The following is a 26,546-nucleotide window of genomic DNA, read 5'->3' on the forward strand; positions in this document are numbered from 1 at the left end:
AACTTATCATTGAATTTACTTGAGTTAAGAAGTAAAAGAGGTCTAAAGTTAATGCTTTTGAGCACCTACAGCCAAACCACACTGGACATGCCCAATCTCGTCTGAACTTGGAAGCTAGGCAGTGTTGGGCCTGGTTAGTACTTGGATGGGAGACCACCTGGGATTACCAGGTGCTGTAGGTAATTTTATACTGCCAGAACATTCTTTTCTATTACATTTTAAATTTAATTTTTTCAACTTATCAATGAATTTACTTGAGTTAAGAAGTAATAGAGGTCTAAAGTTAATGTTTTTGAGCACCTACAGCCAAACCACACTGGACATGCCCAATCTCGTCTGATCTTGGAAGCTATGCAGTGTTGGGCCTGGTTAGTACTTGGATGGGAGACCACCTGGGAATACCAGGAGCTGTAGGTAATTTTTTACTGCCATTACATTCTTTTCTATTACATTTTACATTTAATTTTTCAACTTATCATTGAATTTACTTGAGTTAAGAAGTAAAAGAGGTCTAAAGTTAATGTTTTTGAGCACCTACAGCCAAACCACACTGGACATGCCCAATCTCGTCTGATCTTGGAAGCTATGCAGTGTTGGGCCTGGTTAGTACTTGGATGGGAGACCACCTGGGAATACCAGGAGCTGTAGGTAATTTTTTACTGCCATTACATTCTTTTCTATTACATTTTACATTTAATTTTTCAACTTATCATTGAATTTACTTGAGTTAAGAAGTAAAAGAGGTCTAAAGTTAATGTTTTTGAGCACCTACAGCCAAACCACACTGGACATGCCCAATCTCGTCTGATCTTGGAAGCTATGCAGTGTTGGGCCTGGTTAGTACTTGGATGGGAGACCACCTGGGAATACCAGGTGCTGTAGGTAATTTTATACTGCCATAACATTCTTTTCTATTACATTTTACATTTAATTTTTTCAACTTATCAATGAATTTCCTTGAGAAAAGAAGTAATAGAGGTCTAAAGTTAATACTTTTGAGCACCTACAGCCAATCCACACTGGACATGCCCAATCTCGTCTTTTCTTGGTAGCTATGCAGTGTTGTGCCTGGTCAGTACTTTGATGGGAGACCACCTGGGAAAACCAGGTGCAGTAGGTTATTTTATACTGCCATAACATTCTTTTCTATTACATTTTACATTTAATTTTTTCAACTTATCAATGAATTTACTTGAGTTAAGAAGTAATACAGGTCTAAAGTTAATGTTTTTGAGCACCTACAGCCAAACCACACTGGACATGCCCAATCTCGTCTGAACTTGGAAGCTGTGCAGTGTTGGGACTGGTTAGTACTTGGATGGGAGACTACCTAGGAATCCCTGGTGCTGTAGTTAATTTTAAACTGCCATAACTACCTTTTCTATTACATTTTACATTTAATTTTTTCAACTTATCAATGAATTTACTTGTGTTAAGAAGTAAAAGAGGTCTAAATTTAATGCTTTTGATCACCTACAGCCAAACCACAGTGGACATCCCCAATCTCGTCTGATCTTGGAAGCTATGCAGTTTTGAGCCTGGTTAGTACTTGGATGGGAGACCACCTGGGAATACCAGGTGCTGTAGGTAATTTTATGCAGCCATAACATTCTTTTCTATTATATTTTACATTTAATTTTTTCAACTTATCAATGAATTTACTTGAGTTAAGAAGTAAAAGAGATCTAAAGTTAATGTTTTTGAGCACCTACAGCCTAACCACACTGGACATGCCAAATCTCGTCTGATCTTGGAAGCTATGCAGTGTTGGGCCTGGTTAGTACTTAGATGGGAGACCACCTGGGAATACTAGGTGCTGAAGCTAATTTTATACTGCCATAACATTCTTTTCTATTACATTTTACATTTCATTTTTCAACTTATCATTGAATTTACTTGAGTTAAGAAGTAAAAGAAGTCTAAAGTTAATGTCTTTGAGCACCTACAGCCAAACCACACTGGACATGCCCAATCTCGTCTGATCTTGGAAGCTATGCAGTGTTGGGCCTGGTTAGTACTTGGATGGGAGACCACCTGGGAATACCAGGTGCTGTAGGTAATTTTATACTGCCATAACAGTCTTTTCTATTACATTTTACATTTAATTTTTTCAACTTATCAATGAATTTACTTGAGTTAAGAAGTAATAGAGGTCTAAAGTTAATGTTTTTGAGCACCTACAGCCAAACCACACTGGACATGCCCAATCTCGTCTGATCTTGGAAGCTATGCAGTGTTGGGCCTGGTTAGTACTTGGATGGGAGACCACCTGGGAATACCAGGTGCTGTAGGTAATTTTATACTGCTATAACATTCTTTTCTATTACATTTTACATTTAATTTTTTCAACTTATCATTGAATTTACTTGAGTTAAGAAGTAAAAGCGGTCTAAATTTAAAGCTTTTGAGTACCTACAGCCAAACCACAGTGGACATGCCCAATCTCGTCTGATCTTGGAAGCTATGCAGTGTTGGGCCTGGTTAGTACTTGGATGGGAGACCACCTGGAATACCAGGAGCTGTAGGTAATTTTATACTGCCAGAACATTCTTTTCTATTACATTTTACATTTAATTTTTTCAACTTATCAATGAATTTCCTTGAGTTAAGAAGTAATAGAGGTCTAAAGTTAATACTTTTGAGCACCTACAGCCAATCAACACTGGACATGCCCAATCTCGTCTTATCTTGGTAGCTATGCAGTGTTGGGTATGGTCAGAACTTGGTTGGGAGACCACCTGGGAAAACCAGGTGCAGTAGGTAATTTTATACTGCCATAACATTCTTTTCTATTACATTTTACATTTAATTTTTTCAACTTATCAATGAATTTACTTGAGTTAAGAAGTAATACAGGTCTAAAGTTAATGATTTTGAGCATCTACAGTCAAACCACACTGGACATGCCCAATCTCGTCTGATCTTGGAAGCTATGCAGTGTTGGGCCTGGTTTGTACTTGGATGGGAGACCACCTGGGAATACCAGTTGCTGTAGGTAATTTTAGACAGCCAAAATCATTCTTTTTTATTACATTTTACATTTGATTTTTTCAACTTATCAATGAATTTACTTGAGTTAAGAAGTAAAAGAGGTCTAAAGTTAATGTTTTTGAGTACCTACAGCCAAACCACACTGGACATGCCCAATCTCGTCTGATCTTGGAAGCTATGCAGTGTTGGGCCTGGTTAGTACTTAGATGGGCGACCACCTGGGAATACCAGGTGCTGTAGGTAATTTTATACTGCCATAACTTTCTTTTCTATTACATTTTACATTTCATTTTTCAACTTATCATTGAATTTACTTGAGTTAAGAAGTAAAAGAGGTCTAAAGTTAATGTTTTTGAGCACCTTCAGCCAAACCACACTGGACATGCCCAATCTCGTCTGATCTTGGAAGCTATGCAGTGTTGGGCCTGGTTAGTACTTGGATGGGAAACCACCTGGGAATACCAGGTGCTGTAGGTAATTTTATACTGCCATAACAGTCTTTTCTATTACATTTTACATTTGATTTTTTCAACTTATAAATGAATTTACTTGTGTTAAGAAGTAAAAGCGGTCTAAATTTTATGCATTTGAGCACCTACAGCCAAACCACAGTGGACATGCCCAATCTCGTCTGATCTTGGAAGCTATGCAGTGTTGGGCCTGGTTAGTACTTGGATGGGAGACCACCTGGGAATACCAGGAGATGTAGGTAATTTTATACTGCCAGAACATTCTTTTCTATTACATTTTACATTTAATTTTTTCAACTTATCAATGAATTTCCTTGAGTTAAGAAGTAATAGAGGTCTAAAGTTAATACTTCTGAGCACCTACAGCCAATCCACACTGGACATGCCCAATCTCGTCTTATCTTGGTAGCTATGCAGTGTTGGGTAAGGTCAGAACTTGGATGGAAGACCACCTGGGAAAACCAGGTGCAGTAGGTAATTTTATACTGCCATAACATTCTTTTCTATTACATTTTACATTTAATTTTTTCAACTTATCAATGAATTTACTTGAGTTAAGAAGTTATACAGGTCTAAAGTTATTGTTTTTGAGCACCTACAGCCAAACCACACTGGACATGCCCAATCTCGTCTGATCTTGGAAGCTATGCAGTGTTGGGCCTGTTTAGTACTTGGATGGGAGACCACCTGGGAAAACCAGGTGCTGTAGGTAATTTTATACTGCCATAACATTCTTTTCTATTACATTTTACATTTAATTTTTTCAACTTATCATTGAATTTACTTGAGTTAAGAAGTAAAAGCGGTCTAAATTTAAAGCTTTTGAGCACCTACAGCCAAACCACAGTGGACATGCCCAATCTCATCTGATCTTGGAAGCTATGCAGTGTTGGGCCTGGTTAGTACTTGGATGGGAGACCACCTGGAATACCAGGAGCTGTAGGTAATTTTATACTGCCAGAACATTCTTTTCTATTACATTTTACATTTAATTTTTTCAACTTATCAATGAATTTCCTTGAGTTAAGAAGTAATAGAGGTCTAAAGTTAATACTTTTGAGCACCTACAGCCAATCCACACTGGACATGCCAAATCTCGTCTGATCTTGGAAGCTATGCAGTGTTGGGCCTGGTTAGTACTTAGATGGGAGACCACCTGGGAATACTAGGTGCTGAAGGTAATTTTATTCTGCCATAACATTCTTTTCTATTACATTTTACATTTCATTTTTCAACTTATCATTGAATTTACTTGAGTTAAGAAGTAAAAGAAGTCTAAAGTTAATGTCTTTGAGCACCTACAGCCAAACCACACTGGACATGCCCAATCTTGTCTGATCTTGGAAGCTATGCAGTATTGGGCCTGGTTAGTACTTGGATGGGAGACCACCTGGGAATACCAGGTGCAGTAGGTAATTTTATACTCCCATAACATTCTTTTCTATTACATTTTACATTTAATTTTTTCAACTTATCAATTAATTTACTTGAGTTAAGAAGTAATACAGGTCTAAAGTTAATGTTTTTGAGCACCTACAGCCAAACCACACTGGACATGCCCAATCTCGTATGATCTTGGAAGCTATGCAGTGTTGGGACTGGTTAGTACTTGGATTGGTGACTACCTAGGAATCCCAGGTGCTGTAGGTAATTTTAAACTGCCATAACATTCTTTTCTATTACATTTTACATTTAATTTTTTCAACTTATCAATGAATTTACTTGTGTTAAGAAGTAAAAGCGGTCTAAATTTAATGCTTTTGAGCACCTACAGCCAAACCACAGTGGACATGCCCAATCTCGTCTGATCTTGGAAGCTATGCAGTGTTGGGCCTGGTAAGTACTTGGATGGGAGACCACCTGGGAATACCAGGAGCTGTAGGTAATTTTATACTGCCAGAACATTCTTTTCTATTACATTTTACATTTAATTTTTTCAACTTAACAATGAATTTACTTGAGTTAAGAAGTAATAGAGGTCTAAATTTAATGTTTTGAGCACCTACAGCCAAACCACACTGGACATGCCCAATCTCGTCTGATCTTGGAAGCTATGCAGTGTTGGGCCTGGTTTGTACTTGGATGGGAGACCACCTTGGAATACCAGGTGCTGTAGGTAATTTTAGACAGCCAAAACATTCTTTTCTATTACATTCTACATTTCATTTTTTCAACTTATCAATGAATTTACTTGAGTTAAGAAGTAAAAGAGGTCTAAAGTTAATGGTTTTGAGCACCTACAGCCAAACCACACTAGACATGCCCAATCTCGTCTGATCTTGGAAGCTATGCAGTGTTGGGCCTGGTTAGTACTTGGATGGGAGACCACCTGGGAATACTAGGTGCTGTAGGTTATTTTATACTGCCATAACATTCTTTTTTATTACATTTTACATTTCATTTTTCAACTTATCATTGAATTTACTTGAGTTAAGAAGTAAAAGAGGTCTAAAGTTAATGTTTTTGAGCACCTACAGCCAAACCACACTGGACATGCCCAATCTCGTCTGAACTTGGAAGCTAGGCAGTGTTGGGCCTTGTTAGTACTTGGATGGGAGACCACCTGGGATTACCAGGTGCTGTAGGTAATTTTATACTGCCATAACATTCTTTTCTATTACATTTTAAATTTAATTTTTTCAACTTATCAATGAATTTACTTGAGTTAAGAAGTAATAGAGGTCTAAAGTTAATGTTTTTGAGCACCTACAGCCAAACCACACTGGACATGCCCAATCTCGTCTGATCTTGGAAGCTATGCAGTGTTGGGCCTGGTTAGTACTTGGATGGGAGACCACCTGGGAATACCAGGAGCTGTAGGTAATTTTTTACTGCCATAACATTCTTTTCTATTACATTTTACATTTAATTTTTCAACTTATCATTGAATTTACTTGAGTTAAGAAGTAAAAGAGGTCTAAAGTTAATGTTTTTGAGCACCTACAGCCAAACCACACTGGACATGCCCAATCTCGTCTGATCTTGGAAGCTATGCAGTGTTGGGCCTGGTTAGTACTTGGATGGGAGACCACCTGGGAATACCAGGTGCTGTATGTAATTTTATACTGCCATAACATTCTTTTCTATTACATTTTACATTTAATTTTTTCAACTTATCAATGAATTTACTTGAGTTAAGAAGTAATACAGGTCTAAAGTTAATGTTTTTGAGCACCTACAGCCAAACCACACTGGACATGCCCAATCTCGTCTGATCTTGGAAGCTGTGCAGTGTTGGGACTGGTTAGTACTTGGATGGGAGACTACCTAGGAATCCCTGGTGCTGTAGGTAATTTTAAACTGCCATAACTACCTTTTCTATTACATTTTACATTTAATTTTTTCAACTTATCAATGATTTTACTTGTGTTAAGAAGTAAAAAAGGTCTAAATTTAATGCTTTTGATCACCTACAGCCAAACCACAGTGGACATCCCCAATCTCGTCTGATCTTGGAAGCTATGCAGTGTTGAGCCTGGTTAGTACTTGGATGGGAGACCACCTGGGAATACCAGGTGCTGTAGGTAATTTTATGCAGCCATAACATTCTTTTCTATTATATTTTACATTTAATTTTTTCAACTTATCAATGAATTTACTTGAGTTAAGAAGTAAAAGAGGTCTAAAGTTAATGTTTTTGAGCACCTACAGCCAAACCACACTGGACATGCCAAATCTCGTCTGATCTTGGAAGCTATGCAGTGTTGGGCCTGGTTAGTACTTAGATGGGAGACCACCTGGGAATACTAGGTGCTGAAGCTAATTTTATACTGCCATAACATTCTTTTCTATTACATTTTACATTTCATTTTTCAACTTATCATTGAATTTACTTGAGTTAAGAAGTAAAAGAAGTCTAAAGTTAATGTCTTTGAGCACCTACAGCCAAACCACACTGGACATGCCCAATCTCGTCTGATCTTGGAAGCTATGCAGTGTTGGGCCTGGTTAGTACTTGGATGGGAGACCACCTGGGAATACCAGGTGCTGTAGGTAATTTTATACTGCCATAACAGTCTTTTCTATTACATTTTACATTTAATTTTTTCAACTTATCAATGAATTTACTTGAGTTAAGAAGTAATAGAGGTCTAAAGTTAATGTTTTTGAGCACCTACAGCCAAACCACACTGGACATGCCCAATCTCGTCTGATCTTGGAAGCTATGCAGTGTTGGGCCTGGTTAGTACTTGGATGGGAGACCACCTGGGAATACCAGGTGCTGTAGGTAATTTTATACTGCTATAACATTCTTTTCTATTACATTTTACATTTAATTTTTTCAACTTATCATTGAATTTACTTGAGTTAAGAAGTAAAAGCGGTCTAAATTTAAAGCTTTTAAGTACCTACAGCCAAACCACAGTGGACATGCCCAATCTCGTCTGATCTTGGAAGCTATGCAGTGTTGGGCCTGGATAGTACTTGGATGGGAGACCACCTGGAATACCAGGAGCTGTAGGTAATTTTATACTGCCAGAACATTCTTTTCTATTACATTTTAAATTTAATTTTTTCAACTTATCAATGAATTTACTTGAGTTAAGAAGTAAAAGAGGTCTAAAGTTAATACTTTTGAGCACCTACAGCCAATCAACACTGGACATGCCCAATCTCGTCTTATCTTGGTAGCTATGCAGTGTTGGGTATGGTCAGAACTTGGATGGGAGACCACCTGGGAAAACCAGGTGCAGTAGGTAATTTTATACTGCCATAACATTCTTTTCTATTACATTTTACATTTAATTTTTTCAACTTATCAATGAATTTACTTGAGTTAAGAAGTAATACAGGTCTAAAGTTAATGATATTGAGCATCTACAGTCAAACCACACTGGACATGCCCAATCTCGTCTGATCTTGGAAGCTATGCAGTGTTGGGCCTGGTTAGTACTTGGATGGGAGACCACCTGGGAATACCAGGAGCTGTAGGTAATTTTATACTGCCAGAACATTCTTTTCTATTACATTTTACATTTAAATTTTTCAACTTATCAATGAATTTACTTGAGTTAAGAAGTAATAGAGGTCTAAAGTTAATGTTTTTGAGCACCTACTGCCAAACCACACTGGACATGCCCAATCTCGTCTGATCTTGGAAGCTATGCAGTGTTGTGCCTGGTTAGTACTTGGATGGGAGACCACCTGGGAATACCAGGTGCTGTAGGTAATTTTATGCAGCCATAACATTCTTTTCTATTACATTTTACATTTAATTTTTCAACTTATCATTGAATTTACTTGAGTTAAGAAGTAAAAGAAGTCTAAAGTTAATGTCGTTGAGCACCTACAGCCAAACCACACTGGACATGCCCAATCTCGTCTAATCTTGGAAGCTATGCAGTGTTGGGCTTGTTTAGTACTTGGATGGGAGACCACCTGGGAATACCAGGTGCTGTAGGTAATTTTATACTGCCATAACATTCTTTTCTATTACATTTTACATTTAATTTTTTCAACTTATCATTGAATTTACTTGAGTTAAGAAGTAAAAGTGGTCTAAATTTAAAGCTTTTGAGCACCTACAGCCAAACCACAGTGGACATGCCCAATCTCATCTGATCTTGGAAGCTATGCAGTGTTGGGCCTGGTTTGTACTTGGATGGGAGACCACCTGGAATACCAGGAGCTGTAGGTAATTTTATACTGCCAGAACATTCTTTTCTATTACATTTTACATTTAATTTTTTCAACTTATCAATGAATTTCCTTGAGTTAAGAAGTAATAGAGGTCTAAAGTTAATACTTTTGAGCACCTACAGTCAATCCACACTGGACATGCCAAATCTCGTCTGATCTTGGAAGCTATGCAGTGTTGGGCCTGGTTAGTACTTAGATGGGAGACCCCCTGGGAATACTAGGTGCTGAAGGTAATTTTATACTGCCATAACATTCTTTTCTATTACATTTTACATTTCATTTTTCAACTTATCATTGAATTTACTTGAGTTAAGAAGTAAAAGAAGTCTAAAGTTAATGTCTTTGAGCACCTACAGCCAAACCACACTGGACATGCCCAATCTCGTCTGATCTTGGAAGCTATGCAGTATTGGGCCTGGTTAGTACTTGGATGGGAGACCACCTGGGAATACCAGGTGCAGTAGGTAATTTTATACTCCCATAACATTCTTTTCTATTACATTTTACATTTAATTTTTTCAACTTATCAATTAATTTACTTGAGTTAAGAAGTAATACAGGTCTAAAGTTAATGTTTTTGAGCACCTACAGCCAAACCACACTGGACATGCCCAATCTCGTCTGATCTTGGAAGCTATGCAGTGTTGGGACTGGTTAGTACTTGGATTGGTGACTACCTAGGAATCCCAGGTGCTGTAGGTAATTTTAAACTGCCATAACATTCTTTTCTATTACATTTTACATTTAATTTTTTCAACTTATCAATGAATTTACTTGTGTTAAGAAGTAAAAGCGGTCTAAATTTAATGCTTTTGAGCACCTACAGCCAAACCACAGTGGACATGCCCAATCTCGTCTGATCTTGGAAGCTATGCAGTGTTGGGCCTGGTAAGTACTTGGATGGGAGACCACCTGGGAATACCAGGAGCTGTAGGTAATTTTATACTGCCAGAACATTCTTTTCTATTACATTTTACATTTAATTTTTTCAACTTAACAATGAATTTACTTGAGTTAAGAAGTAATAGAGGTCTAAATTTAATGTTTTGAGCACCTACAGCCAAACCACACTGGACATGCCCAATCTCGTCTGATCTTGGAAGCTATGCAGTGTTGGGCCTGGTTTGTACTTGGATGGGAGACCACCTTGGAATACCAGGTGCTGTAGGTAATTTTAGACAGCCAAAACATTCTTTTCTATTACATTCTACATTTCATTTTTTCAACTTATCAATGAATTTACTTGAGTTAAGAAGTAAAAGAGGTCTAAAGTTAATGGTTTTGAGCACCTACAGCCAAACCACACTAGACATGCCCAATCTCGTCTGATCTTGGAAGCTATGCAGTGTTGGGCCTGGTTAGTACTTGGATGGGAGACCACCCGGGAATACTAGGTGCTGTAGGTTATTTTATACTGCCATAATATTCTTTTCTATTACATTTTACATTTCATTTTTCAACTTATCATTGAATTTACTTGAGTTAAGAAGTAAAAGAGGTCTAAAGTTAATGTTTTTGAGCACCTACAGCCAAACCACACTGGACATGCCCAATCTCGTCTGAACTTGGAAGCTAGGCAGTGTTGGGCCTTGTTAGTACTTGGATGGGAGACCACCTGGGATTACCAGGTGCTGTAGGTAATTTTATACTGCCATAACATTCTTTTCTATTACATTTTAAATTTAATTTTTTCAACTTATCAATGAATTTACTTGAGTTAAGAAGTAATAGAGGTCTAAAGTTAATGTTTTTGAGCACCTACAGCCAAACCACACTGGACATGCCCAATCTCGTCTGATCTTGGAAGCTATGCAGTGTTGGGCCTGGTTAGTACTTGGATGGGAGACCACCTGGGAATACCAGGAGCTGTAGGTAATTTTTTACTGCCATAACATTCTTTTCTATTACATTTTACATTTAATTTTTCAACTTATCATTGAATTTACTTGAGTTAAGAAGTAAAAGAGGTCTAAAGTTAATGTTTTTGAGCACCTACAGCCAAACCACACTGGACATGCCCAATCTCGTCTGATCTTGGAAGCTATGCAGTGTTAGGGCCTGGTTAGTACTTGGATGGGAGACCACCTGGGAATACCAGGTGCTGTAGGTAATTTTATACTGCCATAACATTCTTTTCTATTACATTTTACATTTAATTTTTTCAACTTATCAATGAATTTCCTTGAGAAAAGAAGTAATAGAGGTCTAAAGTTAATACTTTTGAGCACCTACAGCCAATCCACACTGGACATGCCCAATCTCGTCTTTTCTTGGTAGCTATGCAGTGTTGTGCCTGGTCAGTACTTTGATGGGAGACCACCTGGGAAAACCAGGTGCAGTAGATAATTTTATACTGCCATAACATTCTTTTCTATTACATTTTACATTTAATTTTTTCAACTTATCAATGAATTTACTTGAGTTAAGAAGTAATACAGGTCTAAAGTTAATGTTTTTGAGCACCTACAGCCAAACCACACTGGACATGCCCAATCTCGTCTGATCTTGGAAGCTGTGCAGTGTTGGGACTGGTTAGTACTTGGATGGGAGACTACCTAGGAATCCCTGGTGCTGTAGGTAATTTTAAACTGCCATAACTACCTTTTCTATTACATTTTACATTTAATTTTTTCAACTTATCAATGAATTTACTTGTGTTAAGAAGTAAAAGAGGTCTAAATTTAATGCTTTTGAGCACCTACAGCCAAACCACACTGGACATCCCCAATCTCGTCTGATCTTGGAAGCTATGCAGTGTTGAGCCTGGTTAGTACTTGGATGGGAGACCACCTGGGAATACCAGGTGCTGTAGGTAATTTTATGCAGCCATAACTTTCTTTTCTATTATATTTTACATTTAATTTTTTCAACTTATCAATGAATTTACTTGAGTTAAGAAGTAAAAGAGGTCTAAAGTTAATGTTTTTGAGCAGCTACAGCCAAACCACACTGGACATGCCAAATCTCGTCTGATCTTGGAAGCTATGCAGTGTTGGGCCTGGTTAGAACTTAGATGGGAGACCACCTGGGAATACTAGGTGCTGAAGGTAATTTTATACTGCCATAACATTCTTTTCTATTACATTTTACATTTCATTTTTCAACTTATCATTGAATTTACTTGAGTTAAGAAGTAAAAGATGTCTAAAGTTTATGTTTTTGAGCACCTACAGCCAAACCACACTGGACATGCCCAATCTCGTCTGATCTTGGAAGCTATGCAGTGTTGGGCCTGGTTAGTACTTGGATGGGAGACCACCTGGGAATACCGGGTGCTGTAGGTAATTTTATACTGCCATAACATTCTTTTCTATTACATTTTACATTTAATTTTTTCAACTTATCATTGAATTTACTTGAGTTAAGACGTAAAAGCGGTCTAAATTTAAAGCTTTTGAGTACCTACAGCCAAACCACAGTGGACATGCCCAATCTCGTCTGATCTTGGAAGCTATGCAGTGTTGGGCCTGGTTAGTACTTGGATGGGAGACCACCTGGAATACCAGGAGCTGTAGGTAATTATATACTGCCAGAACATTCTTTTCTATTACATTTTACATTTAATTTTTTCAACTTATCAATGAATTTCCTTGAGTTAAGAAGTAATAGAGGTCTAAAGTTAATACTTTTGAGCACCTACAGCCAATCCACACTGGACATGCCCAATCTTGTCTTATCTTGGTAGCTATGCAGTGTTGGGTATGGTCAGAACTTGGATGGGAGACCACCTGGGAAAACCAGGTGCAGTAGTTAATTTTATACTGCCATAACATTCTTTTCTATTACATTTTACATTTAATTTTTTCAACTTATCAATGAATTTACTTGAGTTAAGAAGTAAAAGTGGTCTAAATTTAAAGCTTTTGAGCACCTACAGCCAAACCACACTGGACATGCCCAATCTCGTCTGATCTTGGAAGCTATGCAGTCTTGGGCCTGGTTAGTACTTGGATGGGAGACCACCTGGGAATACCAGGTGCAGTAGGTAATTTTATACTCCCATAACATTCTTTTCTATTACATTTTACATTTAATTTTTTCAACTTATCAATTAATTTACTTGAGTTAAGAAGTAATACAGGTCTAAAGTTAATGTTTTTGAGCACCTACAGCCAAACCACACTGGACATGCCCAATCTCGTCTGATCTTGGAAGCTATGCAGTGTTGGGACTGGTTAGTACTTGGATTGGTGACTACCTAGGAATCCCAGGTGCTGTAGGTAATTTTAAACTGCCATAACATTCTTTTCTATTACATTTTACATTTAATTTTTTCAACTTATCAATGAATTTACTTGTGTTAAGAAGTAAAAGCGGTCTAAATTTAATGCTTTTGAGCACCTACAGCCAAACCACAGTGGACATGCCCAATCTCGTCTGATCTTGGAAGCTATGCAGTGTTGGGCCTGGTAAGTACTTGGATGGGAGACCACCTGGGAATACCAGGAGCTGTAGGTAATTTTATACTGCCAGAACATTCTTTTCTATTACATTTTACATTTAATTTTTTCAACTTAACAATGAATTTACTTGAGTTAAGAAGTAATAGAGGTCTAAATTTAATGTTTTGAGCACCTACAGCCAAACCACACTGGACATGCCCAATCTCGTCTGATCTTGGAAGCTATGCAGTGTTGGGCCTGGTTTGTACTTGGATGGGAGACCACCTTGGAATACCAGGTGCTGTAGGTAATTTTAGACAGCCAAAACATTCTTTTCTATTACATTCTACATTTCATTTTTTCAACTTATCAATGAATTTACTTGAGTTAAGAAGTAAAAGAGGTCTAAAGTTAATGGTTTTGAGCACCTACAGCCAAACCACACTAGACATGCCCAATCTCGTCTGATCTTGGAAGCTATGCAGTGTTGGGCCTGGTTAGTACTTGGATGGGAGACCACCTGGGAATACTAGGTGCTGTAGGTTATTTTATACTGCCATAATATTCTTTTCTATTACATTTTACATTTCATTTTTCAACTTATCATTGAATTTACTTGAGTTAAGAAGTAAAAGAGGTCTAAAGTTAATGTTTTTGAGCACCTACAGCCAAACCACACTGGACATGCCCAATCTCGTCTGAACTTGGAAGCTAGGCAGTGTTGGGCCTTGTTAGTACTTGGATGGGAGACCACCTGGGATTACCAGGTGCTGTAGGTAATTTTATACTGCCATAACATTCTTTTCTATTACATTTTAAATTTAATTTTTTCAACTTATCAATGAATTTACTTGAATTAAGAAGTAATAGAGGTCTAAAGTTAATGTTTTTGAGCACCTACAGCCAAACCACACTGGACATGCCCAATCTCGTCTGATCTTGGAAGCTATGCAGTGTTGGGCCTGGTTAGTACTTGGATGGGAGACCACCTGGGAATACCAGGAGCTGTAGGTAATTTTTTACTGCCATAACATTCTTTTCTATTACATTTTACATTTAATTTTTCAACTTATCATTGAATTTACTTGAGTTAAGAAGTAAAAGAGGTCTAAAGTTAATGTTTTTGAGCACCTACAGCCAAACCACACTGGACATGCCCAATCTCATCTGATCTTGGAAGCTATGCAGTGTTGGGCCTGGTTAGTACTTGGATGGGAGACCACCTGGGAATACCAGGTGCTGTAGGTAATTTTATACTGCCATAACATTCTTTTCTATTACATTTTACATTTAATTTTTTCAACTTATCAATGAATTTCCTTGAGAAAAGAAGTAATAGAGGTCTAAAGTTAATACTTTTGAGCACCTACAGCCAATCCACACTGGACATGCCCAATCTCGTCTTTTCTTGGTAGCTATGCAGTGTTGTGCCTGGTCAGTACTTTGATGGGAGACCACCTGGGAAAACCAGGTGCAGTAGGTAATTTTATACTGCCATAACATTCTTTTCTATTACATTTTACATTTAATTTTTTCAACTTATCAATGAATTTACTTGAGTTAAGAAGTAATACAGGTCTAAAGTTAATGTTTTTGAGCACCTACAGCCAAACCACACTGGACATGCCCAATCTCGTCTGATCTTGGAAGCTGTGCAGTGTTGGGACTGGTTAGTACTTGGATGGGAGACTACCTAGGAATCCCTGGTGCTGTAGGTAATTTTAAACTGCCATAACTACCTTTTCTATTACATTTTACATTTAATTTTTTCAACTTATCAATGAATTTACTTGTGTTAAGAAGTAAAAGAGGTCTAAATTTAATGCTTTTGAGCACCTACAGCCAAACCACACTGGACATCCCCAATCTCGTCTGATCTTGGAAGCTATGCAGTGTTGAGCCTGGTTAGTACTTGGATGGGAGACCACCTGGGAATACCAGGTGCTGTAGGTAATTTTATGCAGCCATAACTTTCTTTTCTATTATATTTTACATTTAATTTTTTCAACTTATCAATGAATTTACTTGAGTTAAGAAGTAAAAGAGGTCTAAAGTTAATGTTTTTGAGCACCTACAGCCAAACCACACTGGACATGCCCAATCTCGTCTGATCTTGGAAGCTATGCAGTGTTGGGCCTGGTTAGTACTTGGATGGGAGACCACCTGGGAATACCGGGTGCTGTAGGTAATTTTATACTGCCATAACATTCTTTTCTATTACATTTTACATTTAATTTTTTCAACTTATCATTGAATTTACTTGAGTTAAGACGTAAAAGCGGTCTAAATTTAAAGCTTTTGAGTACCTACAGCCAAACCACAGTGGACATGCCCAATCTCGTCTGATCTTGGAAGCTATGCAGTGTTGGGCCTGGTTAGTACTTGGATGGGAGACCACCTGGAATACCAGGAGCTGTAGGTAATTTTATACTGCCAGAACATTCTTTTCTATTACATTTTACATTTAATTTTTTCAACTTATCAATGAATTTCCTTGAGTTAAGAAGTAATAGAGGTCTAAAGTTAATACTTTTGAGCACCTACAGCCAATCCACACTGGACATGCCCAATCTTGTCTTATCTTGGTAGCTATGCAGTGTTGGGTATGGTCAGAACTTGGATGGGAGACCACCTGGGAAAACCAGGTGCAGTAGGTAATTTTATACTGCCATAACATTCTTTTCTATTACATTTTACATTTAATTTTTTCAACTTATCAATGAATTTACTTGAGTTAAGAAGTAATACAGGTCTAAAGTTAATGATTTTGAGCATCTACATTCAAACCACACTGGACATGCCCAATCTCGTCTGATCTTGGAAGCTATGCAGTGTTGGGCCTGGTTTGTACTTGGATGGGAGACCACCTGGGAATACCAGGGGCTGTAGGTAATTTTAGACAGCCAAAATCATTCTTTTTTATTACATATTACATTTGATTTTTTCAACTTATCAATGAATTTACTTGAGTTAAGAAGTAAAAGAGGTCTAAAGTTAATGTTTTTGAGTACCTACAGCCAAACCACACTGGACATGCCCAATCTCGTCTGATCTTGGAAGCTATGCAGTGTTGTGCCTGGTTAGTACTTGGATGGGAGACCACCTGGGAATACCAGGTGCTGTAGGTAATTTTATGCAGCCATAACATTCTTTTCTATTACATTTTACATTTAATTTTTCAACTTATCATTGAATTTACTTGAGTTAAGAAGTAAAAGAAGTCTAAAGTTAATGTCTTTGAGCACCTTCAGCCAAACCATACTGGACATGCCCAATCTCGTCTGATCTTGGAAGCTATGCAGTGTTGTGCCTGGTTAGTACTTGGATGGGAGACCACCTGGGAATACCAGGTGCTGTAGGTAATTTTATACTGCCATAACATTCTTTTCTATTACATTTTACATTTAATTTTTTCAACTTATCATTGAATTTACTTGAGTTAAGAAGTAAAAGCGGTCTAAATTTAAAGCTTTTGAGCACCTGCAGCCAAACCACAGTGGACATGCCCAATCTCGTCTGATCTTGGAAGCTATGCAGTGTTGGGCCTGGTTAGTACTTGGATGGGAGACCACCTGGAATACCAGGAGCTGTAGGTAATTTTATACTGCCAGAACAGTCTTTTCTATTACATTTTACATTTGATTTTTTCAACTTATCAATGAATTTACTTGTGTTAAGAAGTAAAAGCGGTCTAAATTTAATGCTTTTGAGCACCTACAGCCAAACCACAGTGGACATGCCCAATCTCGTCTGATCTTGGAAGCTATGCAGTGTTGGGCCTGGTTAGTACTTGGATGGGAGACCACCTGGGAACACCAGGAGATGTAGGTAATTTTATACTGCCAGAACATTCTTTTCTATTACATTTTACATTTAATTTTTTCAACTTATCAATGAATTTCCTTGAGTTAAGAAGTAATAGAGGTCTAAAGTTAATACTTCTGAGCACCTACAGCCAATCCACACTGGACATGCCCAATCTCGTCTTATCTTGGTAGCTATGCAATGTTGGGTAAGGTCAGAACTTGGATGGGAGACCACCTGGGAAAACTAGGTGCAGTAGGTAATTTTATACTGCCATAACATTCTTTTCTATTACATTTTACATTTAATTTTTTCAACTTATCAATGAATTTACTTGAGTTAAGAAGTAATACAGGTCTAAAGTTATTGTTTTTGAGCACCTACAGCCAAACCACACTGGACATGCCCAATCTCGTCTGATCTTGGAAGCTATGCAGTGTTGGGCCTGGTTAGTACTTGGATGGGAGACTACCTGGGAATACCAGGAGCTGTTGGTAATTTTATACTGCCAGAACGTTCTTTTCTATTACATTTTACATTTAAATTTTTCAACTTATCAATGAATTTACTTGAGTTAAGAAGTAATAGAGGTCTAAAGTTAATGTTTTTGAGCACCTACTGCCAAACCACACTGGACATGCCCAATCTCGTCTGATCTTGGAAGCTATGCAGTGTTGTGCCTGGTTAGTACTTGGATGGGAGACCACCTGGGAATACCAGGTGCTGTAGGTAATTTTATGCAGCCATAACATTCTTTTCTATTACATTTTACATTTAATTTTTCAACTTATCATTGAATTTACTTGAGTTAAGAAGTAAAAGAAGTCTAAAGTTAATATCTTTGAGCACCTTCAGCCAAACCATACTGGACATGCCCAATCTCGTCTGATCTTGGAAGCTATGCAGTGTTGGGCCTGGTTAGTACTTGGATGGGAGACCACCTGGGAATACCAGGTGCTGTAGGTAATTTTATACTGCCATAACAGTCTTTTCTATTACATTTTACATTTAATTTTTTCAACTTATCAATGACTTTACTTGAGTTAAGAAGTAATAGAGGTCTAAAGTTAATGTTTTTGAGCACCTACAGCCAAACCACACTGGACATGCCCAATCTCGTCTGATCTTGGAAGCTATGCAGTGTTGGGCCTGGTTAGTACTTGGATGGGAGACCACCTGGGAATACCAGGTGCTGTAGGTAATTTTATACTGCCATAACATTCTTTTCTATTACATTTTACATTTAATTTTTTCAACTTATCATTGAATTTACTTGAGTTAAGAAGTAAAAGCGGTCTAAATTTAAAGCTTTTGAGCACCTGCAGCCAAACCACAGTGGACATGCCCAATCTCGTCTGATCTTGGAAGCTATGCAGTGTTGGGCCTGGTTAGTACTTGGATGGGAGACCACCTGGAATACCAGGAGCTGTAGGTAATTTTATACTGCCAGAACATTCTTTTCTATTACATTTTACATTTAATTTTTTCAACTTATCAATGAATTTCCTTGAGTTAAGAAGTAATAGAGGTCTAAAGTTAATACTTTTGAGCACCTACAGCCAATCCACACTGGACATGCCCAATCTCGTCTTATCTTGGTAGCTATGCAGTGTTGGGTATGGTCAGAACTTGGATGAGAGACCACCTGGGAAAACCAGGTGCAGTAGGTAATTTTATACTGCCATAACATTCTTTTCTATTACATTTTACATTTAATTTTTTCAACTTATCAATGAATTTACTTGAGTTAAGAAGTAATACATGTCTAAAGTTAATGATTTTGAGCATCTACAGTCAAACCACACTGGACATGCCCAATCTCGACTGATCTAGGAAGCTATGCAGTGTTGGGCCTGGTTTGTACTTGGATGGGAGACCACCTGGGAATACCAGGTGCTGTAGGTAATTTTAGACAGCCAAAATCATTCTTTTTTATTACATTTTACATTTGATTTTTTCAACTTATCAATGAATTTACTTGAGTTAAGAAGTAAAAGAGGTCTAAAGTTAATGTTTTTGAGTACCTACAGCCAAACCACACTGGACATGCCCAATCTCGTCTGATCTTGGAAGCTATGCAGTGTTGGGCCTGGTTAGTACTTAGATGGGCGACCACCTGGGAATACCAGGTGCTGTAGGTAATTTTATACTGCCATAACATTCTTTTCTATTACATTTTACATTTCATTTTTCAACTTATCATTGAATTTACTTGAGTTAAGAAGTAAAAGAGGTCTAAAGTTAATGTTTTTGAGCACCTTCAGCCAAACCACACTGGACATGCCCAATCTCGTCTGATCTTGGAAGCTATGCAGTGTTGGGCCTGGTTAGTACTTGGATGGGAAACCACCTGGGAATACCAGGTGCTGTAGGTAATTTTATACTGCCATAACAGTCTTTTCTATTACATTTTACATTTGATTTTTTCAACTTATCAATGAATTTACTTGTGTTAAGAAGTAAAAGTGGTCTAAATTTAATGCTTTTGAGCACCTGCAGCCAAACCACAGTGGACATGCCCAATCTCGTCTGATCTTGGAAGCTATGCAGTGTTGGGCCTGGTTAGTACTTGGATGGGAGACCACCTGGGAATACCAGGAGCTGTAGGTAATTTTATACTGCCAGAACATTCTTTTCTATTACATTTTACATTTAATTTTTTCAACTTATCAATGAATTTCCTTGAGTTAAGAAGTAATAGAGGTCTAAAGTTAATACTTCTGAGCACCTACAGCCAATCCACACTGGACATGCCCAATCTCGTCTTATCTTGGTAGCTATGCAGTGTTGGGTAAGGTCAGAACTTGGATGGGAGACCACCTGGGAAAACCAGGTGCAGTAGGTAATTTTATACTGCCAGAACATTCTTTTCTATTACATTTTACATTTACATTTTTCAACTTATCAATGAATTTACTTGAGTTAAGAAGTAATAGAGGTCTAAAGTTAATGTTTTTGAGCACCTACTGCCAAACCACACTGGACATGCCCAATCTCGTCTGATCTTGGAAGCTATGCAGTGTTGGACCTGGTTAGTACTTCGATAGGAGACCACCTAGGAATCCCAGGTGCTGTAGGTAATTTTATACTGCCATAACATTCTTTTCTATTACATTTTACATTTCATTTTTTCAACTTATCAATGAATTTACTTGAGTTAAGAAGTAATAGAGGTCTAAAGTTAATGTTTTTGAGCACCTACAGCCAAACCACACTGGACATGCCCAATCTCGTCTGATCTTGGAAGGTATGCAGTGTTGGGCCTGGTTAGTACTTGGATGGGAGACCACCTGGGAATACCAGGAGCTGTAGGTAATTTTATACTGCCATAACATTCTTTTCTATTACATTTTACATTTAATTTTTCAACTTATCATTCAATTTACTTGAGTTAAGAAGTAAAAGAGGTCTAAAGTTAATACTTTTGAGCACCTACAGCCAATCCACACTGGACATGCCCAATCTCGTCTGATCTTGGAAGCTATGCGGTGTTGGGCATGGTCAGTACTTGGATGGGAGACCACCTGGGAAAGCCAGGTGCAGTAGGTAATTTTATACTGCCTTAACATTCTTTTCTATTACATTTTACATTTAATTTTTTCAACTTATCAATGAATTTACTTGAGTTAAGAAGTAATAGAGGTCTAAAGTTAATGTTTTTGAGCACCTACAGCCAAACCACACTGGACATGCCCAATCTCGTCTGATCTTGGAAGCTATGCAGTGTTGGGACTGGTTAGTACTTGGATGGGAGACTACATAGGAATCCCAGGTGCTGTAGGTAATTTTATACTGCCATAACATTCTTTTTTATTACATTTTACATTTAATTTTTTCAACTTATCAATGAATTTACTTGTGTTAAGAAGTAAAAGCGGTCTAAATTTAACGCTTTTGAGCACCTACAGCCAAACCACAGTGGACATGCCCAATCTCGTCTGATCTTGGAAGCTATGCAGTGTTGGGCCTGGTTACTACTTGGATGGGAGACCACCTGGGAATACCAGGAGCTGTAGGTAATTTTATACTACCATAACATTCTTTTCTATTACATTTTAAATTTAATTTTTTCAACTTATCAATGAATTTACTTGAGTTAAGAAGTAATAGAGGTCTAAAGTTAATGTTTTTGAGCACCTACAGCCAAACCACACTGGACATGCCCAATCTCGTCTGATCTTGGAAGCTATGCAGTGTTGGGCCTGGTTAGTATTTGGATGGGAGACCACCTGGGAATACCAGGTGCTGTAGGTAATTTTATACTGCCATAACATTCTTTTCTATTACATTTTACATTTAATTTTTTCAACTTATCATTGAATTTACTTGAGTTAAGAAGTAAAAGCGGTCTAAATTTAATGCTTTTGAGCACCTACAGCCAAACCACAGTGGACATGCCCAATCTCGTCTGATCTTGGAAGCTATGCAGTGTTGGGCCTGGTTAGTACTTGGATGGGAGACCACCTGGGAATACCAGGAGCTGTAGGTAGTTTTATACTGCCATAACATTCTTTTCTATTACATTTTACATTTAATTTTTTCAACTTATCAATGAATTTCCTTGAGTTAAGAAGTAATAGAGGTCTAAAGTTAATACTTTTGAGCACCTACAGCCAATCCACACTGGACATGCCCAATCTCGTCTTATCTTGGTAGCTATGCAGTGTTGGGTATGGTCAGAACTTGAATGGGAGACCACCTAGGAAAACCAGGTGCAGTAGGTAATTTTATACTGCCATAACATTATTTTCTATTACATTTTACATTACATTTTTCAACTTATCATTGAATTTCCTTGAGTTAAGAAGTAATAGAGGTCTAAAGTTAATACTTTTGAGCACCTACAGCCAATCCACACTGGACATGCCCAATCTCGTCTTATCTTGGTAGCTATGCAGTGTTGGGTATGGTCAGAACTTGAATGGGAGACCACCTAGGAAAACCAGGTGCAGTAGGTAATTTTATACTGCCATAACATTATTTTCTATTACATTTTACATTACATTTTTCAACTTATCAATGAATTTACTTGAGTTAAGAAGTAAAAGATGTCTAAAGTTAATATTTTTCAGCACCTATAGCCAAACCACACTGGACATGGCCAATGTTGTTTGATCTTGGAAGCTATGCAGTGTTGGGCATGGTCAGTACTTGGATGGGAGACCACCTGGGAATACCAGGACCTGTAGGTAATTTTATACTGCCATAACATTCTTTTCTATTACATTTTACATTTCATTTTTTCAACTTATCAATGAATTTACTTGAGTTAAGAAGTAATAGAGGTCTAAAGTTAATGTTTTTGAGCACCTACAGCCAAACCACACTGGACATGCCCAATCTCGTCTGATCTTGGAAGGTATGCAGTGTTGGGCCTGGTTAGTACTTGGATGGGAGACCACCTGGGAATACCAGGAGCTGTAGGTAATTTTATACTGCCATAACATTCTTTTCTATTACATTTTACATTTAATTTTTCAACTTATCATTCAATTTACTTGAGTTAAGAAGTAAAAGAGGTCTAAAGTTAATACTTTTGAGCACCTACAGCCAATCCACACTGGACATGCCCAATCTCGTCTGATCTTGGAAGCTATGCGGTGTTGGGCATGGTCAGTACTTGGATGGGAGACCACCTGGGAAAGCCAGGTGCAGTAGGTAATTTTATACTGCCTTAACATTCTTTTCTATTACATTTTACATTTAATTTTTTCAACTTATCAATGAATTTACTTGAGTTAAGAAGTAATAGAGGTCTAAAGTTAATGTTTTTGAGCACCTACAGCCAAACCACACTGGACATGCCCAATCTCGTCTGATCTTGGAAGCTATGCAGTGTTGGGACTGGTTAGTACTTGGATGGGAGACTACATAGGAATCCCAGGTGCTGTAGGTAATTTTATACTGCCATAACATTCTTTTTTATTACATTTTACATTTAATTTTTTCAACTTATCAATGAATTTACTTGTGTTAAGAAGTAAAAGCGGTCTAAATTTAACGCTTTTGAGCACCTACAGCCAAACCACAGTGGACATGCCCAATCTCGTCTGATCTTGGAAGCTATGCAGTGTTGGGCCTGGTTACTACTTGGATGGGAGACCACCTGGGAATACCAGGAGCTGTAGGTAATTTTATACTACCATAACATTCTTTTCTATTACATTTTAAATTTAATTTTTTCAACTTATCAATGAATTTACTTGAGTTAAGAAGTAATAGAGGTCTAAAGTTAATGTTTTTGAGCACCTACAGCCAAACCACACTGGACATGCCCAATCTCGTCTGATCTTGGAAGCTATGCAGTGTTGGGCCTGGTTAGTATTTGGATGGGAGACCACCTGGGAATACCAGGTGCTGTAGGTAATTTTATACTGCCATAACATTCTTTTCTATTACATTTTACATTTAATTTTTTCAACTTATCATTGAATTTACTTGAGTTAAGAAGTAAAAGCGGTCTAAATTTAATGCTTTTGAGCACCTACAGCCAAACCACAGTGGACATGCCCAATCTCGTCTGATCTTGGAAGCTATGCAGTGTTGGGCCTGGTTAGTACTTGGATGGGAGACCACCTGGGAATACCAGGAGCTGTAGGTAGTTTTATACTGCCATAACATTCTTTTCTATTACATTTTACATTTAATTTTTTCAACTTATCAATGAATTTCCTTGAGTTAAGAAGTAATAGAGGTCTAAAGTTAATACTTTTGAGCACCTACAGCCAATCCACACTGGACATGCCCAATCTCGTCTTATCTTGGTAGCTATGCAGTGTTGGGTATGGTCAGAACTTGAATGGGAGACCACCTAGGAAAACCAGGTGCAGTAGGTAATTTTATACTGCCATAACATTATTTTCTATTACATTTTACATTACATTTTTCAACTTATCATTGAATTTCCTTGAGTTAAGAAGTAATAGAGGTCTAAAGTTAATACTTTTGAGCACCTACAGCCAATCCACACTGGACATGCCCAATCTCGTCTTATCTTGGTAGCTATGCAGTGTTGGGTATGGTCAGAACTTGAATGGGAGACCACCTAGGAAAACCAGGTGCAGTAGGTAATTTTATACTGCCATAACATTATTTTCTATTACATTTTACATTACATTTTTCAACTTATCAATGAATTTACTTGAGTTAAGAAGTAAAAGATGTCTAAAGTTAATATTTTTCAGCACCTATAGCCAAACCACACTGGACATGGCCAATGTTGTTTGATCTTGGAAGCTATGCAGTGTTGGGCATGGTCAGTACTTGGATGGGAGACCACCTGGGAATACCAGGACCTGTAGGTAATTTTATACTGCCAGAACATTCTTTTCTATTACATTTTACATTTAATTTTTTCAACTTATCAATGAATTTACTTGAGTTAAGAAGTAATAGAGGTCTAAACTTAATGCATTTGAGCACCTACAGCCAAACCACACTGGACATGCCCAATCTCGTCTGATCTTGGAAGCTATGCAGTGTTGGGCCTGGTTTGTACTTGGATGGGAGACCACCTGGGAATACCAGGTGCTGTAGGTAATTTTAGACAGCCAAAACATTCTTTTCTATTACATTCTACATTTCATTTTTTCAACTTATCAATGAATTTACTTGAGTTAAGAAGTAAAAGAGGTCTAAAGTTAATGTTTTGAGCACCTACAGCCAAACCACACTGGACATGCCCAATCTCGTCTGATCTTGGAAGCTATGCAGTGTTGGGCCTGGTTAGTACTTGGATGGGAGACCACCTGGGAATACTAGGTGCTGTAGGTAATTTTATACTGCCATAACATTCTTTTCTATTACATTTTACATTTCATTTTTCAACTTATCATTGAATTTACTTGAGTTAAGAAGTAAAAGAGGTCTAAAGTTAATGTTTTTGAGCACCTACAGCCAAACCACACTGGACATGCCCAATCTCGTCTGAACTTGGAAGCTAGGCAGTGTTGGGCCTGGTTAGTACTTGGATGGGAGACCACCTGGGATTACCAGGTGCTGTAGGTAATTTTATACTGCCATAACATTCTTTTCTATTACATTTTAAATTTAATTTTTTCAACTTATCAATGAATTTACTTGAGTTAAGAAGTAATAGATGTCTATAGTTAATGTTTTTGAGCACCTACAGCCAAACCACACTGGACATGCCCAATCTCGTCTGATCTTGGAAGCTATGCAGTGTTGGGCCTGGTTAGTACTTGGATGTGAGACCACCTGGGAATACCAGGAGCTGTAGGTAATTTTATACTGCCATAACATTCTTTTCTATTAAATTTTACATTTAATTTTTCAACTTATCATTGAATTTACTTGAGTTAAGAAGTAAAAGAGGTCTAAAGTTAATGTTTTTGAGCACCTACAGCCAAACTACACTGGACATGCCCAATCTCGTCAGATCTTGGAAGCTATGCAGTGTTGGTCCTGGTTAGTACTTTGATGGGAGACCACCTGGGAATACCAGGTGCTGTAGGTAATTTTATACTGCCATAACATTCTTTTCTATTACATTTTACATTAAATTTTTTCAACTTATCAATGAATTTACTTGTGTTAAGAAGTAAAAGCGGTCTAAATTTAACGCTTTTGAGCACCTACAGCCAAACCACAGTGGACATGCCCAATCTCGTCTGATCTTGGAAGCTATGCAGTGTTGGGCCTGGTTAGTACTTGGATGGGAGACCACCTGGGAATACCAGGAGCTGTAGGTAATTTTATACTACCATAACATTCTTTTCTATTACATTTTACATTTAATTTTTTCAACTTATAAATGAATTTACTTGAGTTAAGAAGTAATAGAGGTCTAAAGTTAATGTTTTTGAGCACCTACAGCCAAACCACACTGGACATGCCCAATATTGTCTGATCTTGGAAGCTATGCAGTGTTGGGCCTGGTTAGTATTTGGATGGGAGACCACCTGGGAATACCATGTGCTGTAGGTAATTTTATACTGCCATAACATTCTTTTCTATTACATTTTACATTTAATTTTTTCAACTTATCATTGAATTTACTTGAGTTAAGAAGTAAAAGCGGTCTAAATTTAATGCTTTTGAGCACCTACTGCCAAACCACAGTGGACATGCCCAATCTCGTCTGATCTTGGAAGCTATGCAGTGTTGGGCCTGGTTAGTACTTGGATGGGAGACCACCTGGGAATACCAGGAGCTGTAGGTAATTTTATACTGCCAGAACATTCTTTTCTATTACATTTTATATTTAATTTTTTCAACTTATCAATGAATTTCCTTGAGT

General features: G+C 37.6%; 11 non-coding genes and 85 pseudogenes across 11 annotated transcripts; all 96 read left to right on the forward strand.

Annotated features, from left to right (window-relative positions):
- Positions 1-63: 63 nt before the first annotated feature.
- Positions 64-182, forward strand: LOC148440247 (5S ribosomal RNA; annotated as a pseudogene).
- Positions 183-298: 116 nt separating this feature from the next.
- LOC148440248 (5S ribosomal RNA) lies at positions 299-417 on the forward strand (annotated as a pseudogene).
- Positions 418-532: 115 nt separating this feature from the next.
- LOC148440249 (5S ribosomal RNA) lies at positions 533-651 on the forward strand (annotated as a pseudogene).
- Positions 652-766: 115 nt separating this feature from the next.
- LOC148440250 (5S ribosomal RNA) lies at positions 767-885 on the forward strand. The gene has a single exon (XR_015875961.1). It is a non-coding gene; the product is annotated as a 5S ribosomal RNA (ribosomal RNA).
- Positions 886-1,236: 351 nt separating this feature from the next.
- LOC148440251 (5S ribosomal RNA) lies at positions 1,237-1,355 on the forward strand (annotated as a pseudogene).
- A 116-nt stretch (positions 1,356-1,471) lies between these two features.
- LOC148440252 (5S ribosomal RNA) lies at positions 1,472-1,590 on the forward strand (annotated as a pseudogene).
- Positions 1,591-1,706: 116 nt separating this feature from the next.
- On the forward strand, positions 1,707-1,825 carry LOC148440253 (5S ribosomal RNA; annotated as a pseudogene).
- Positions 1,826-1,940: 115 nt separating this feature from the next.
- Positions 1,941-2,059, forward strand: LOC148440254 (5S ribosomal RNA). Its single transcript, XR_015875962.1, has one exon. It is a non-coding gene; the product is annotated as a 5S ribosomal RNA (ribosomal RNA).
- A 116-nt stretch (positions 2,060-2,175) lies between these two features.
- Positions 2,176-2,294, forward strand: LOC148440255 (5S ribosomal RNA). Its single transcript, XR_015875963.1, has one exon. It is a non-coding gene; the product is annotated as a 5S ribosomal RNA (ribosomal RNA).
- A 116-nt stretch (positions 2,295-2,410) lies between these two features.
- LOC148440256 (5S ribosomal RNA) lies at positions 2,411-2,528 on the forward strand (annotated as a pseudogene).
- A 351-nt stretch (positions 2,529-2,879) lies between these two features.
- LOC148440257 (5S ribosomal RNA) lies at positions 2,880-2,998 on the forward strand (annotated as a pseudogene).
- Positions 2,999-3,115: 117 nt separating this feature from the next.
- On the forward strand, positions 3,116-3,234 carry LOC148440258 (5S ribosomal RNA). Its single transcript, XR_015876110.1, has one exon. It is a non-coding gene; the product is annotated as a 5S ribosomal RNA (ribosomal RNA).
- Positions 3,235-3,349: 115 nt separating this feature from the next.
- On the forward strand, positions 3,350-3,468 carry LOC148440259 (5S ribosomal RNA; annotated as a pseudogene).
- Positions 3,469-3,584: 116 nt separating this feature from the next.
- Positions 3,585-3,703, forward strand: LOC148440260 (5S ribosomal RNA; annotated as a pseudogene).
- A 351-nt stretch (positions 3,704-4,054) lies between these two features.
- Positions 4,055-4,173, forward strand: LOC148440261 (5S ribosomal RNA; annotated as a pseudogene).
- A 116-nt stretch (positions 4,174-4,289) lies between these two features.
- Positions 4,290-4,407, forward strand: LOC148440262 (5S ribosomal RNA; annotated as a pseudogene).
- A 116-nt stretch (positions 4,408-4,523) lies between these two features.
- Positions 4,524-4,642, forward strand: LOC148440263 (5S ribosomal RNA; annotated as a pseudogene).
- A 115-nt stretch (positions 4,643-4,757) lies between these two features.
- Positions 4,758-4,876, forward strand: LOC148440264 (5S ribosomal RNA; annotated as a pseudogene).
- A 116-nt stretch (positions 4,877-4,992) lies between these two features.
- Positions 4,993-5,111, forward strand: LOC148440265 (5S ribosomal RNA; annotated as a pseudogene).
- A 116-nt stretch (positions 5,112-5,227) lies between these two features.
- Positions 5,228-5,346, forward strand: LOC148440266 (5S ribosomal RNA; annotated as a pseudogene).
- Positions 5,347-5,461: 115 nt separating this feature from the next.
- Positions 5,462-5,580, forward strand: LOC148440267 (5S ribosomal RNA; annotated as a pseudogene).
- A 116-nt stretch (positions 5,581-5,696) lies between these two features.
- On the forward strand, positions 5,697-5,815 carry LOC148440268 (5S ribosomal RNA; annotated as a pseudogene).
- A 115-nt stretch (positions 5,816-5,930) lies between these two features.
- LOC148440269 (5S ribosomal RNA) lies at positions 5,931-6,049 on the forward strand (annotated as a pseudogene).
- A 116-nt stretch (positions 6,050-6,165) lies between these two features.
- On the forward strand, positions 6,166-6,284 carry LOC148440270 (5S ribosomal RNA; annotated as a pseudogene).
- Positions 6,285-6,399: 115 nt separating this feature from the next.
- Positions 6,400-6,518, forward strand: LOC148440271 (5S ribosomal RNA; annotated as a pseudogene).
- Positions 6,519-6,634: 116 nt separating this feature from the next.
- LOC148440272 (5S ribosomal RNA) lies at positions 6,635-6,753 on the forward strand (annotated as a pseudogene).
- A 116-nt stretch (positions 6,754-6,869) lies between these two features.
- On the forward strand, positions 6,870-6,988 carry LOC148440273 (5S ribosomal RNA; annotated as a pseudogene).
- Positions 6,989-7,104: 116 nt separating this feature from the next.
- Positions 7,105-7,223, forward strand: LOC148440274 (5S ribosomal RNA; annotated as a pseudogene).
- A 115-nt stretch (positions 7,224-7,338) lies between these two features.
- LOC148440275 (5S ribosomal RNA) lies at positions 7,339-7,457 on the forward strand. Its single transcript, XR_015875964.1, has one exon. It is a non-coding gene; the product is annotated as a 5S ribosomal RNA (ribosomal RNA).
- A 116-nt stretch (positions 7,458-7,573) lies between these two features.
- Positions 7,574-7,692, forward strand: LOC148440276 (5S ribosomal RNA). The gene has a single exon (XR_015875965.1). It is a non-coding gene; the product is annotated as a 5S ribosomal RNA (ribosomal RNA).
- A 116-nt stretch (positions 7,693-7,808) lies between these two features.
- Positions 7,809-7,926, forward strand: LOC148440277 (5S ribosomal RNA; annotated as a pseudogene).
- A 351-nt stretch (positions 7,927-8,277) lies between these two features.
- LOC148440278 (5S ribosomal RNA) lies at positions 8,278-8,396 on the forward strand (annotated as a pseudogene).
- A 116-nt stretch (positions 8,397-8,512) lies between these two features.
- LOC148440279 (5S ribosomal RNA) lies at positions 8,513-8,631 on the forward strand (annotated as a pseudogene).
- Positions 8,632-8,746: 115 nt separating this feature from the next.
- Positions 8,747-8,865, forward strand: LOC148440280 (5S ribosomal RNA; annotated as a pseudogene).
- A 116-nt stretch (positions 8,866-8,981) lies between these two features.
- On the forward strand, positions 8,982-9,099 carry LOC148440281 (5S ribosomal RNA; annotated as a pseudogene).
- A 116-nt stretch (positions 9,100-9,215) lies between these two features.
- On the forward strand, positions 9,216-9,334 carry LOC148440282 (5S ribosomal RNA; annotated as a pseudogene).
- Positions 9,335-9,449: 115 nt separating this feature from the next.
- On the forward strand, positions 9,450-9,568 carry LOC148440283 (5S ribosomal RNA; annotated as a pseudogene).
- Positions 9,569-9,684: 116 nt separating this feature from the next.
- On the forward strand, positions 9,685-9,803 carry LOC148440284 (5S ribosomal RNA; annotated as a pseudogene).
- A 116-nt stretch (positions 9,804-9,919) lies between these two features.
- On the forward strand, positions 9,920-10,038 carry LOC148440285 (5S ribosomal RNA; annotated as a pseudogene).
- Positions 10,039-10,153: 115 nt separating this feature from the next.
- LOC148440286 (5S ribosomal RNA) lies at positions 10,154-10,272 on the forward strand (annotated as a pseudogene).
- A 116-nt stretch (positions 10,273-10,388) lies between these two features.
- On the forward strand, positions 10,389-10,507 carry LOC148440287 (5S ribosomal RNA; annotated as a pseudogene).
- A 115-nt stretch (positions 10,508-10,622) lies between these two features.
- LOC148440288 (5S ribosomal RNA) lies at positions 10,623-10,741 on the forward strand (annotated as a pseudogene).
- A 116-nt stretch (positions 10,742-10,857) lies between these two features.
- Positions 10,858-10,976, forward strand: LOC148440289 (5S ribosomal RNA; annotated as a pseudogene).
- Positions 10,977-11,091: 115 nt separating this feature from the next.
- On the forward strand, positions 11,092-11,211 carry LOC148440290 (5S ribosomal RNA; annotated as a pseudogene).
- Positions 11,212-11,562: 351 nt separating this feature from the next.
- LOC148440291 (5S ribosomal RNA) lies at positions 11,563-11,681 on the forward strand (annotated as a pseudogene).
- A 116-nt stretch (positions 11,682-11,797) lies between these two features.
- LOC148440292 (5S ribosomal RNA) lies at positions 11,798-11,916 on the forward strand (annotated as a pseudogene).
- A 116-nt stretch (positions 11,917-12,032) lies between these two features.
- On the forward strand, positions 12,033-12,151 carry LOC148440293 (5S ribosomal RNA; annotated as a pseudogene).
- A 115-nt stretch (positions 12,152-12,266) lies between these two features.
- Positions 12,267-12,385, forward strand: LOC148440294 (5S ribosomal RNA). Its single transcript, XR_015876120.1, has one exon. It is a non-coding gene; the product is annotated as a 5S ribosomal RNA (ribosomal RNA).
- A 116-nt stretch (positions 12,386-12,501) lies between these two features.
- LOC148440295 (5S ribosomal RNA) lies at positions 12,502-12,619 on the forward strand (annotated as a pseudogene).
- A 351-nt stretch (positions 12,620-12,970) lies between these two features.
- LOC148440296 (5S ribosomal RNA) lies at positions 12,971-13,089 on the forward strand (annotated as a pseudogene).
- Positions 13,090-13,205: 116 nt separating this feature from the next.
- On the forward strand, positions 13,206-13,324 carry LOC148440297 (5S ribosomal RNA; annotated as a pseudogene).
- A 116-nt stretch (positions 13,325-13,440) lies between these two features.
- LOC148440298 (5S ribosomal RNA) lies at positions 13,441-13,559 on the forward strand (annotated as a pseudogene).
- A 115-nt stretch (positions 13,560-13,674) lies between these two features.
- Positions 13,675-13,793, forward strand: LOC148440299 (5S ribosomal RNA; annotated as a pseudogene).
- A 116-nt stretch (positions 13,794-13,909) lies between these two features.
- LOC148440300 (5S ribosomal RNA) lies at positions 13,910-14,028 on the forward strand (annotated as a pseudogene).
- A 115-nt stretch (positions 14,029-14,143) lies between these two features.
- Positions 14,144-14,262, forward strand: LOC148440301 (5S ribosomal RNA; annotated as a pseudogene).
- A 116-nt stretch (positions 14,263-14,378) lies between these two features.
- Positions 14,379-14,497, forward strand: LOC148440302 (5S ribosomal RNA; annotated as a pseudogene).
- A 115-nt stretch (positions 14,498-14,612) lies between these two features.
- LOC148440303 (5S ribosomal RNA) lies at positions 14,613-14,731 on the forward strand. Its single transcript, XR_015876084.1, has one exon. It is a non-coding gene; the product is annotated as a 5S ribosomal RNA (ribosomal RNA).
- Positions 14,732-15,082: 351 nt separating this feature from the next.
- LOC148440304 (5S ribosomal RNA) lies at positions 15,083-15,201 on the forward strand (annotated as a pseudogene).
- Positions 15,202-15,317: 116 nt separating this feature from the next.
- LOC148440305 (5S ribosomal RNA) lies at positions 15,318-15,436 on the forward strand (annotated as a pseudogene).
- Positions 15,437-15,552: 116 nt separating this feature from the next.
- Positions 15,553-15,671, forward strand: LOC148440306 (5S ribosomal RNA). Its single transcript, XR_015876121.1, has one exon. It is a non-coding gene; the product is annotated as a 5S ribosomal RNA (ribosomal RNA).
- A 116-nt stretch (positions 15,672-15,787) lies between these two features.
- On the forward strand, positions 15,788-15,905 carry LOC148440307 (5S ribosomal RNA; annotated as a pseudogene).
- Positions 15,906-16,256: 351 nt separating this feature from the next.
- LOC148440308 (5S ribosomal RNA) lies at positions 16,257-16,375 on the forward strand (annotated as a pseudogene).
- A 117-nt stretch (positions 16,376-16,492) lies between these two features.
- On the forward strand, positions 16,493-16,611 carry LOC148440309 (5S ribosomal RNA; annotated as a pseudogene).
- A 115-nt stretch (positions 16,612-16,726) lies between these two features.
- On the forward strand, positions 16,727-16,845 carry LOC148440310 (5S ribosomal RNA; annotated as a pseudogene).
- A 116-nt stretch (positions 16,846-16,961) lies between these two features.
- Positions 16,962-17,079, forward strand: LOC148440311 (5S ribosomal RNA; annotated as a pseudogene).
- A 116-nt stretch (positions 17,080-17,195) lies between these two features.
- Positions 17,196-17,314, forward strand: LOC148440312 (5S ribosomal RNA; annotated as a pseudogene).
- Positions 17,315-17,665: 351 nt separating this feature from the next.
- LOC148440313 (5S ribosomal RNA) lies at positions 17,666-17,784 on the forward strand (annotated as a pseudogene).
- A 116-nt stretch (positions 17,785-17,900) lies between these two features.
- LOC148440314 (5S ribosomal RNA) lies at positions 17,901-18,019 on the forward strand (annotated as a pseudogene).
- Positions 18,020-18,134: 115 nt separating this feature from the next.
- LOC148440315 (5S ribosomal RNA) lies at positions 18,135-18,253 on the forward strand (annotated as a pseudogene).
- Positions 18,254-18,369: 116 nt separating this feature from the next.
- LOC148440316 (5S ribosomal RNA) lies at positions 18,370-18,488 on the forward strand. The gene has a single exon (XR_015875967.1). It is a non-coding gene; the product is annotated as a 5S ribosomal RNA (ribosomal RNA).
- A 116-nt stretch (positions 18,489-18,604) lies between these two features.
- Positions 18,605-18,722, forward strand: LOC148440317 (5S ribosomal RNA; annotated as a pseudogene).
- Positions 18,723-19,073: 351 nt separating this feature from the next.
- LOC148440318 (5S ribosomal RNA) lies at positions 19,074-19,192 on the forward strand (annotated as a pseudogene).
- A 117-nt stretch (positions 19,193-19,309) lies between these two features.
- Positions 19,310-19,428, forward strand: LOC148440319 (5S ribosomal RNA). Its single transcript, XR_015876111.1, has one exon. It is a non-coding gene; the product is annotated as a 5S ribosomal RNA (ribosomal RNA).
- A 115-nt stretch (positions 19,429-19,543) lies between these two features.
- Positions 19,544-19,662, forward strand: LOC148440320 (5S ribosomal RNA; annotated as a pseudogene).
- A 116-nt stretch (positions 19,663-19,778) lies between these two features.
- Positions 19,779-19,897, forward strand: LOC148440321 (5S ribosomal RNA; annotated as a pseudogene).
- Positions 19,898-20,248: 351 nt separating this feature from the next.
- On the forward strand, positions 20,249-20,367 carry LOC148440322 (5S ribosomal RNA; annotated as a pseudogene).
- Positions 20,368-20,483: 116 nt separating this feature from the next.
- Positions 20,484-20,602, forward strand: LOC148440323 (5S ribosomal RNA; annotated as a pseudogene).
- Positions 20,603-20,717: 115 nt separating this feature from the next.
- LOC148440324 (5S ribosomal RNA) lies at positions 20,718-20,836 on the forward strand (annotated as a pseudogene).
- A 116-nt stretch (positions 20,837-20,952) lies between these two features.
- Positions 20,953-21,071, forward strand: LOC148440325 (5S ribosomal RNA; annotated as a pseudogene).
- A 116-nt stretch (positions 21,072-21,187) lies between these two features.
- LOC148440326 (5S ribosomal RNA) lies at positions 21,188-21,306 on the forward strand (annotated as a pseudogene).
- A 116-nt stretch (positions 21,307-21,422) lies between these two features.
- Positions 21,423-21,541, forward strand: LOC148440327 (5S ribosomal RNA; annotated as a pseudogene).
- Positions 21,542-21,657: 116 nt separating this feature from the next.
- LOC148440328 (5S ribosomal RNA) lies at positions 21,658-21,776 on the forward strand (annotated as a pseudogene).
- Positions 21,777-22,595: 819 nt separating this feature from the next.
- On the forward strand, positions 22,596-22,714 carry LOC148440329 (5S ribosomal RNA; annotated as a pseudogene).
- A 115-nt stretch (positions 22,715-22,829) lies between these two features.
- LOC148440330 (5S ribosomal RNA) lies at positions 22,830-22,948 on the forward strand (annotated as a pseudogene).
- A 116-nt stretch (positions 22,949-23,064) lies between these two features.
- LOC148440331 (5S ribosomal RNA) lies at positions 23,065-23,183 on the forward strand (annotated as a pseudogene).
- Positions 23,184-23,299: 116 nt separating this feature from the next.
- On the forward strand, positions 23,300-23,418 carry LOC148440332 (5S ribosomal RNA; annotated as a pseudogene).
- Positions 23,419-23,534: 116 nt separating this feature from the next.
- LOC148440333 (5S ribosomal RNA) lies at positions 23,535-23,653 on the forward strand (annotated as a pseudogene).
- A 116-nt stretch (positions 23,654-23,769) lies between these two features.
- LOC148440334 (5S ribosomal RNA) lies at positions 23,770-23,888 on the forward strand (annotated as a pseudogene).
- Positions 23,889-24,707: 819 nt separating this feature from the next.
- LOC148440335 (5S ribosomal RNA) lies at positions 24,708-24,826 on the forward strand (annotated as a pseudogene).
- Positions 24,827-24,941: 115 nt separating this feature from the next.
- On the forward strand, positions 24,942-25,060 carry LOC148440336 (5S ribosomal RNA; annotated as a pseudogene).
- A 115-nt stretch (positions 25,061-25,175) lies between these two features.
- LOC148440337 (5S ribosomal RNA) lies at positions 25,176-25,294 on the forward strand (annotated as a pseudogene).
- A 116-nt stretch (positions 25,295-25,410) lies between these two features.
- LOC148440338 (5S ribosomal RNA) lies at positions 25,411-25,529 on the forward strand (annotated as a pseudogene).
- Positions 25,530-25,644: 115 nt separating this feature from the next.
- LOC148440339 (5S ribosomal RNA) lies at positions 25,645-25,763 on the forward strand (annotated as a pseudogene).
- A 116-nt stretch (positions 25,764-25,879) lies between these two features.
- LOC148440340 (5S ribosomal RNA) lies at positions 25,880-25,998 on the forward strand (annotated as a pseudogene).
- A 116-nt stretch (positions 25,999-26,114) lies between these two features.
- Positions 26,115-26,233, forward strand: LOC148440341 (5S ribosomal RNA; annotated as a pseudogene).
- A 116-nt stretch (positions 26,234-26,349) lies between these two features.
- On the forward strand, positions 26,350-26,468 carry LOC148440342 (5S ribosomal RNA; annotated as a pseudogene).
- The last annotated feature ends 78 nt before the right edge of the window (positions 26,469-26,546 follow it).

This window comes from Taudactylus pleione, unplaced genomic scaffold, assembly GCF_031769625.1.
Source record: "Taudactylus pleione unplaced genomic scaffold, aTauple2 ptg001666l, whole genome shotgun sequence".
Classification (NCBI taxonomy): Eukaryota; Metazoa; Chordata; class Amphibia; order Anura; family Myobatrachidae; genus Taudactylus; species Taudactylus pleione.